We start from the raw sequence: 8,183 nt of genomic DNA, 5'->3' as shown, positions 1-8,183 counted from the left end.
TCCATTGCCAGGCTTTCAATTTTAATTGATGCTTGAGAAATAAAAGTGTGTGTTTTATATTTAGAATAAAAAAAGACGTAGCGACAGGTGACGGAGTTTCTCACTCAATTTATTAAAGAGGAAACCAATGTATAGATGTGTGTGTGTATGTGTATATACATATATATACATATACATATATATACATATATATATATACATACGTATATATACATATATATACATATATATATACATATATATGTACATATATATACATATATATATACATATATATACATATATATACATATATATACATATATATATACATATATATACATATATATACATATATATATACATATATATACATATATATACATATATATACATATATATATACATATATATATATATATATATATATACATATATATATACCAACATCAACATCACTGCGGGATGTTGGCGGACCTAATATAGTGCATCTGAAAGAGAGGCCAACAAAATCGCCCTGTAAATGCCTGAATTGACGGATGTTAGCACAGGTGGGCATTGGAAAAAAAATATATACAACATAAAAAGCTTTAATTAATCTTTTTATGTTATTCCTTTTCTGTAAATCCTTTTTTATTAGAGTTCCATTGATCTTTAAAAGAGAAATCACACAAGAGATTATTTTTTCAGACCTGAAGAAAGCAACAAATTTAATAAATATTTTTTAAAGAAGAAAGATTTTGATGTTTACTCTGAACATATGTCAAGAGAATAACCTTATTTCATTCAGTGTTTTTGCTTAATTATTTGTTTTGATGATAGATAAAACCTTTTCAAGATTTTTCAGCCTTTTCGAGAAACTGAAAATAATCTTCAATTTTCAAATATTCTTGAGACTAAATGTGATAATGGTGAGCAGCATTGTCAAAATCAAGTTAACGAAATTATGCAAATTGAAGATAATGTAAGAAATTCCCAATTTCAGGAAATTTTCGCGAAATATTTTTTTTCTCCCATTACTATTGACGAAACAAATAAAAAAGGAAAGCAAAATAGTAAGCAGTGAGATAATACGAATAGCTCTGCATCAGTTAACCACTTTCAAAAGCTACTTTTAACATGTTTTATACAAATAATTTTGAATTTTCTATCATTATATTTTCTTTTCATTAAAAGGATTATTTCAGAATTTATACTTCATATTACGTTCCAAAAAATTAAGAATACGAAAGTTAATTTATTTAAGAGTTTTTCCTAAATTATAATACAATGAAAACTTGTAAAACATAGCATAAAGCTACAAATTTAAATTAACCTTAATGTTGGTAATATTAACCTTAATACCATGGTAATTTGATGCAAGCTAAGTAAGGTGGTAAATTTCACCATATTTCTATTCAAGTAAAACTATAGAGTGTTGTTATGGCTCAGCACGCTCCAATATTTCTGTCTTCCAACATAAGTAATTTTTAATTTATATGTAATTCATCTTTAAATTATATATTATGTATTTACTCTATTTAATTATGTATTTACTTTGTAATTATATATGTTATTTTTAGTTTTTTAGTTATACATAAAATATTTCATTTTGCAATCATATATTAGTATTATAAATCCAATTTTTATCACCTGAATATGACATTTTTTAATTAAAGAAAGCAACTTAAATGAGCTTTAAAGTCTGAAAAGGTTTGCTTTAATTAATGATACATTGTTCTTCGAATAAAATAAAACTCGACTTCATTGCAAATTTAGTACTTCACTGCTTAATACATCCATGAATCTCAAACAAATATACTCTACAAATACACTGGAAACACATTTTATTCAAAGAACGTTGTCAAGAATTTAAAAGTTTGTGTCAAATTAATTCTGATATTTAAAACTATTCAAAAATTGTCTACTCTTTGCTACATAAAGAGAAACATTCAAATTCAGCATATAACGAGGCTCATTATTGAATTTGATATGCTAAAAGATATTTCTCAAATAATTACAGGAGTCTAGTACATAAATTCTCATTAGGAAATATCAGAACATGTTAAGCTTTATTTAAATTTCTGGATTAAATAAAAATGAACAAACTATGTGTCTAAAATCGTTTACTGTATTAATGTCTTGATGCATGTGAAATGATTCAATTTTTAATTTTTCAAAATGCTGAAAAACGAATCGATTGCAAGGTTTGCATTCTTTAGTTAACTTTATGTTATGAACTGTATTTGTATAGTGCGGAAGAAAACAAACCACCCTAAATAGCATTTGAGCTAATGATCGGATCTTCACGTTACAGGACTCAATGGTTCAAGAGTGTGACCTCAAGTACGCTAATTAATTAGTGCGGATGATATTTTAAGTTACGAAATCAGAAATAAACGTACTTTCTCTGAATAAACATGTTTTTTTTTTCTGGATTTCTGACCCCCAAAATATAGGGAGCAGTCGCAGTCTAAGAAATATGATCCCTATAGTTTAGTCACAAAAGAGATCCGAAGATTGGAACTCATAATGTTAATTTTACTTTTTGTGTATTTTGACATATATCGAGAACTTTTTAAGCATATTAACAAATATAAAATGAGTTTATCCAAAGATAATTCCATGCAAAAATTAACTTTTAGTAAACATTTAATATTTTTTTTAAAAATTGTCGAGAAAATTTTGAATTGTAAGGTATACTAATTTTTACATCATTTTAAAGAAGGCAATTTTACATCGCAAAATACAAAATTTGAGCTAAATTTATCGAATAGTTCCTAAGAAATCGAATATTAAAATATATTTTTAAAATTTGATTTCTCAGTAAAAATATAGTTTTCAGAATGCAAAAAGTCAATATATTTTATTATTAAAATAAACTTAATAAATCTATGTGTAATCTAAAGAGCTAAAAAAATTCATTGCTCGAATGGCAATAATAAAATGCAAATTTAAAGATGTTGTAAAAGTTTTAATCCAAATTATATTTTGTCTCAATTTTTCTACTTCAAATTACTTAAAAATTTTCTTAAGAATAACGTTCTTTCGTATTTGAGCTAAGGGTATTTTTCTTCCCTTGGATTAAACTTAAATAATTTCATAAAAATTTTCGGATATAATAAATAAATAATTGCTAACATACTTATTGTAAATTTAATTACTGGTTACAAAAGTTATAACTGGTTTAAGGAAAGTCATAGCTCTCGAAACACATGTGACCTTTCCACGGAACCCTAAAACTAAGCGGAGCACTTTTGGGAACCACTATTCTTAACAATCAGATGTGTTCTTTAACTCATAAATCTCATAGCTCATAAATCAAACTGATTGGCATTACTTTCTTTAGTAAGATAAAGAAATCTTTCTACCGTACAAGCCAATTTCGAATAGCTTGACGCTTGACAGAGAAATATGTTGTTCGACTATTTGTATCTTAAGTGCAAAAATATAGTTGTTTTCTTATTAGCAAACTTAAATAAAAATAGCACAGTGTTAAAAATTTCGGATCAAATTGCGATAGGCACTTTGAGCCATTCATCCTTAAAATCCCTTTTACCATAAAATGATATACCGTAATTCTTACAGTAATTTAATTCGAGTGATTCATTGATGCTATGGTAATTATTGCTGTAAAAATTTCGGTATATCCGAATTTTTGCTCCGTAACATGTTCTGATAAAAATGGATTTTACGGTAAAAAGAACGGGCACCCTAAGTGCCGGTATTCTTTATCGTAATTTGATTCGGAATTTTTTATTGTGTATGAACTGTCAAAATATAAATACGTTGTAATATATTTTTAAAAAAAAAGAAATTTTCGTTCCATTAAAGATAAACATTTTAGTTCAATAAATGCTCTCAGAATACGAATTATATCGATAACCAGTTGAAAATGTATTTGTGAGTTTTGTTATCGGGTAATTGATGCAACGGATAATTTTACGAAAAAAGAGGAAGAATCTCTTGCACCTCCTGATAGATTCTTGTACTTTTCCTTCTGTGCCCTTGGCTAAGTTGGATCAATTTAATCAATGAAAGTTTGCCTTATTTCAGTCTTTTCTTCGTGGAAGGCATTCTTTTTTCTTACTTTTATTCACATACCAGATAACCGAGACAGTTGGGAACTTTATTTTGGATTTCGACATCCCATTTTAGAATTAATGAATCTGAAATAAACGAAGAAAAGGTAGAAAATTTACAAGCATAATTTGACTTTAAAAGAAAAATGAAGAAAAATTGAATTAAGTTATCTACTTCATAATAAAAGAAAATAGGTTACTTGTTACTTCAATTGAAAGAAAAATAATAATGTAAAAGATTTACAATTAGAGGGTTATTCAGTTTAAAGAGATTTAAGAATTTTTGTGTGATGTGTTTATGTTTTAAAAAAAATTCACTCCATAATATCTTATGTTCTAAACTTTTATAAATCTCTTTAGAGCATAAAACCCTTATCTGTAACATGAGTACATTTTTTAAAATTTTACGTGCACATTTTGTTTAGAATCTGGGTCATACTGAATTTGTTATGGATTATGCAGAAATATATAAAGAATCGTAGAGAGAAACAAGCAAAAATATATTTTTACTGTTAAAAATACATTTTAAAGTTTAAAAACAGATTATGCTTGTCCTATTATAATAATATTTTCAACACATTTAATATAACTTTCTTTTATTCCTTCTTTTGAAATATGTTTCATTTTTAATTTATCTATAATAAAAACATTACATAGCAGAGTTATTACAAAAATACCAGAAAATAATGCATACTATAATAAGTGACCTAAGTTGTTTTTTCTTTGTTTTTTAAATCACTAGCAGGTATTTTAAAAGTTTTTTACAACACAAATTTAAAAGATTTTCATATTCTTTAGGATTAAATTTCTATAATTACTATTATTCTTATTAATAGAATTTGTATTTGCTTGTTATCTTCTCTTTAACACGATATAAACAATATTAATGCGAACTATTTTATAGTAGACATGTTGTAAATCATGCCATATACATTGTTTAAAGGTTAGACTCGCCTCGAGTATAGTTAGTTATTCTTAACTATCATGAAATATAAGTATTGCAGAACACTCTAATTTAAAATGAAATAGTAGTTTCCTAGTTAACTAATTATTTATTCTTATTAACATGGCTAGTAAACTTCGATTGTGTATTTCGTACAATTTAAAATTAGTTTATGTTTTATGGAACTTTTCTAAAATATTTGTCTCCTTCATTCTCTTGATAGAACATAGCTAAATGTCTTTCAGTTAAATAATTAGCTCTAACTATTATAAATTTAATTTTGACTGAATTTTAGTTTTAATTTAAAAAAAGTTGCCTAAATTCAATTTTATAATTGGATTTAAACAAATTATTCTAAGTGAATTTTTTTTAACAGTGTGTTAATTAAATCCAGTTTTTTCAAAACGAAGTAACACAGCTGCAATTAAAATTTTAAACGGCACTGAGATGGATTGTTAGGAATTAAATAAAAATAGCAGTTCCTAGTTTTGCGAAATACTTAACGTTTATTAAATTGAAAAATTTCAAAAGCCATTATTACACTTACTTTAATTTACTATAGTCCACGTGACTTTTCTAGAATTATTTAGAAAACAGAATCAAATATTCAACAAACTTAAAATTTTATTTGAAAGATATGCTAATACTAATTGTCTTTAAAATTACTACATTACTTTTCTCATATTTCGACACAATAATACGTCTTCAAATATATTGAAGTAAATATGCTTGTCACTAAAGAATTTGTAAAATGTATTTATCATGCAAAATAATGTTTGAACTTTTCATCAAAGTGCAGCTTCTTAAAATATTTGACGAAGTTTACTTCGAATGATTTATTTTATCTTAAAAAAACTAAATTGGAAGCTTACTGTGAGGACAAAATTTCCAGAAAATACTTTAAATGGTATAATAATCCCCATTAAAGCCATAAATGGTTTATACTCCTAAGGGTTTAATAATTTTGAAGGATTTTCATTAATTATTTTAGATTTTGTTGATTGCGATATTTCAAGAACTGAAAATGTATTTGCACTTGCTTTGATATTGATTTTATCATTTATATTTAGAATAACTAATGTTTGTCTTTAGAATAACTAATGCTATTAATTTTTTTCTTGACAACTGGAAAGATTATGGGAATAGTTCTAAGTGTATCATTTGACAAAAAAGTTTGTCAGAGAAAGATTCTATTAAAAATTTAAATTTTTAGAACTAAAAATTACAAAAAGGATTTCTTATAGTTTATTTCAATTTATAATTTAACGTGACTTCCCAAATAATATCTGAAATAAGAAAAAGAAAATCTTTAATGAGTAGTTAGAATTTAATTTGAAAGTAGTGCTAATAGTTATACTTAACAAATTTAATAATTAGATGTATTGTCTTTAAAATAATGACATTATCTTTTGATTTGAGACGCAACAATGTGTCTTCAAATATATAAGAGTAAATTTACTGATTACACAAAAGAGCTTTTGAAATTTGTGTAGTTATAATGCAATGCAATTTCATCTTTTCATCAGCGTGAAGCTCTTTCAAATATTACACAAAGTATATTTTGAAACGATTTTAACTAGAAATGAACTTCAAAGCTTACTGTGTTAAAAAGATTGTCAGAAAATACTCTAAATGGTATTATGATTTCCATTAAAGGCATAATAGTGTTATACCCTTGAGTGTATAATAATTTCTCAAAATTAGAAAAAAAAATATTTTTATTTTTTAGACTAAATTATTTTTTAAAAACTTAAGATGTATTTGCTCTTACTTTAATTACTCCTTAAGTTATTAATTTGTATTTTGATCTTTGTATTTTAGTGAGTATTCAGTAAGATTAATAAACAAATATTCTAAGAGAAACATCTAAAAAAAATCAGATTTTTCAAAGAAAGATTTAATTTTATTTTAGAATTTAAAAGTTTAAAATTTGTGAAAGGAAGTTTTTTTAGTTTATTTCAAAATTACAATGGAATTTAAATTCTGCAAAAATATCTGAAATACAAAATCGGATTTTTACTAAATAGTTTTGTTTGAAAGTCATATTAATAGTATTACTTAAAGAGTACAATAATCAGATGTGTTGTCTTTTAAACAATGACATTATATTTTGATGTGAGTAAAAATTATGTGTCTTCAGATATATTAAAGTACATGCCTTGATTAATTGGCATGTGCTAGAATACCGTATTATTTTATCTTTTCAACAAATATTGTAGTATTTTCAAACATACAAAAAATATACGTTAAAAAATACACTAAATGGTATAATGATTTGCTTGAAAAGTCTAAGTATATAATTCTAAGAACAAATTAATTTGTACCAAATTTTGAAAATATTTCTTAAATTTTGTTCCTTTATGAAATGGAGATGAACTGAACATTTTTCAGGAACTGAAGGGCTTACTTTTAAAGTTATCACATCGTTTATCATTTGATTAAAAAGTGTTCAGATAGTTTTTTATTTAAGCTATAAATTTGTATTTAGACAACATAAGAGCCTAACAGAAGGGAGTTCTTAACAACAGTTATGAAAACATTTACTAACAGAAAGATGTAATTTTTGACTAGCAAAAAGCATGCTTTGAAACAAATTTATTTAAATGTGAACAAAAAAAATTGTGAAGTTTTCTGTGATTATAAAGATATTAGAAAGTGCATAGAATATAATAATAGCTCGCGTTCGTAAAGGCATATTAGTTTGCAGGGCCATAACTATTTTTCAAACTATTTACTTTTAATGCAATGGTTCTTATTTCTAGAGCTGTTTTATCATTCTTCATTAGAATAATTATTTTTTTAGTTCTCTGAAGGTCTTAAAAGAAGAAAGTTCTGATATTTTTGGAAAAGAAAACAATGTTTTCAAAAAAAAAGATCTTATTTTTGTCTCATAAAACTCTACACATAACAATTAGTTTCATAAATAAATGACAATTAGTTTCATAACAATTAGTTTTTTTTAATGAAAATTTTTCAAATTTGACTCTGAAGAGGAAAATTTTTCAAGTACACAAAATGAAGTAAAGAATAACAATAAAAACATAAGTTTGTAATCTTAAGGATGTGATAACTTATAATGGATTTACGAAGAATTAAAAACTGAAGATATATGGACTCTCATTTCTAAAGCTATTTTTTAATTTATCCTTTTAATTACCAGTGTTCGAGTAATAAACATTTAATGCTATAAATTTGTATTT

The sequence above is a fragment of the Parasteatoda tepidariorum genome, chromosome X1 (genome assembly GCF_043381705.1).
Source record: "Parasteatoda tepidariorum isolate YZ-2023 chromosome X1, CAS_Ptep_4.0, whole genome shotgun sequence".
Classification (NCBI taxonomy): domain Eukaryota; kingdom Metazoa; phylum Arthropoda; class Arachnida; order Araneae; family Theridiidae; genus Parasteatoda; species Parasteatoda tepidariorum.
This window is presented reverse-complemented; position numbering follows the sequence as displayed.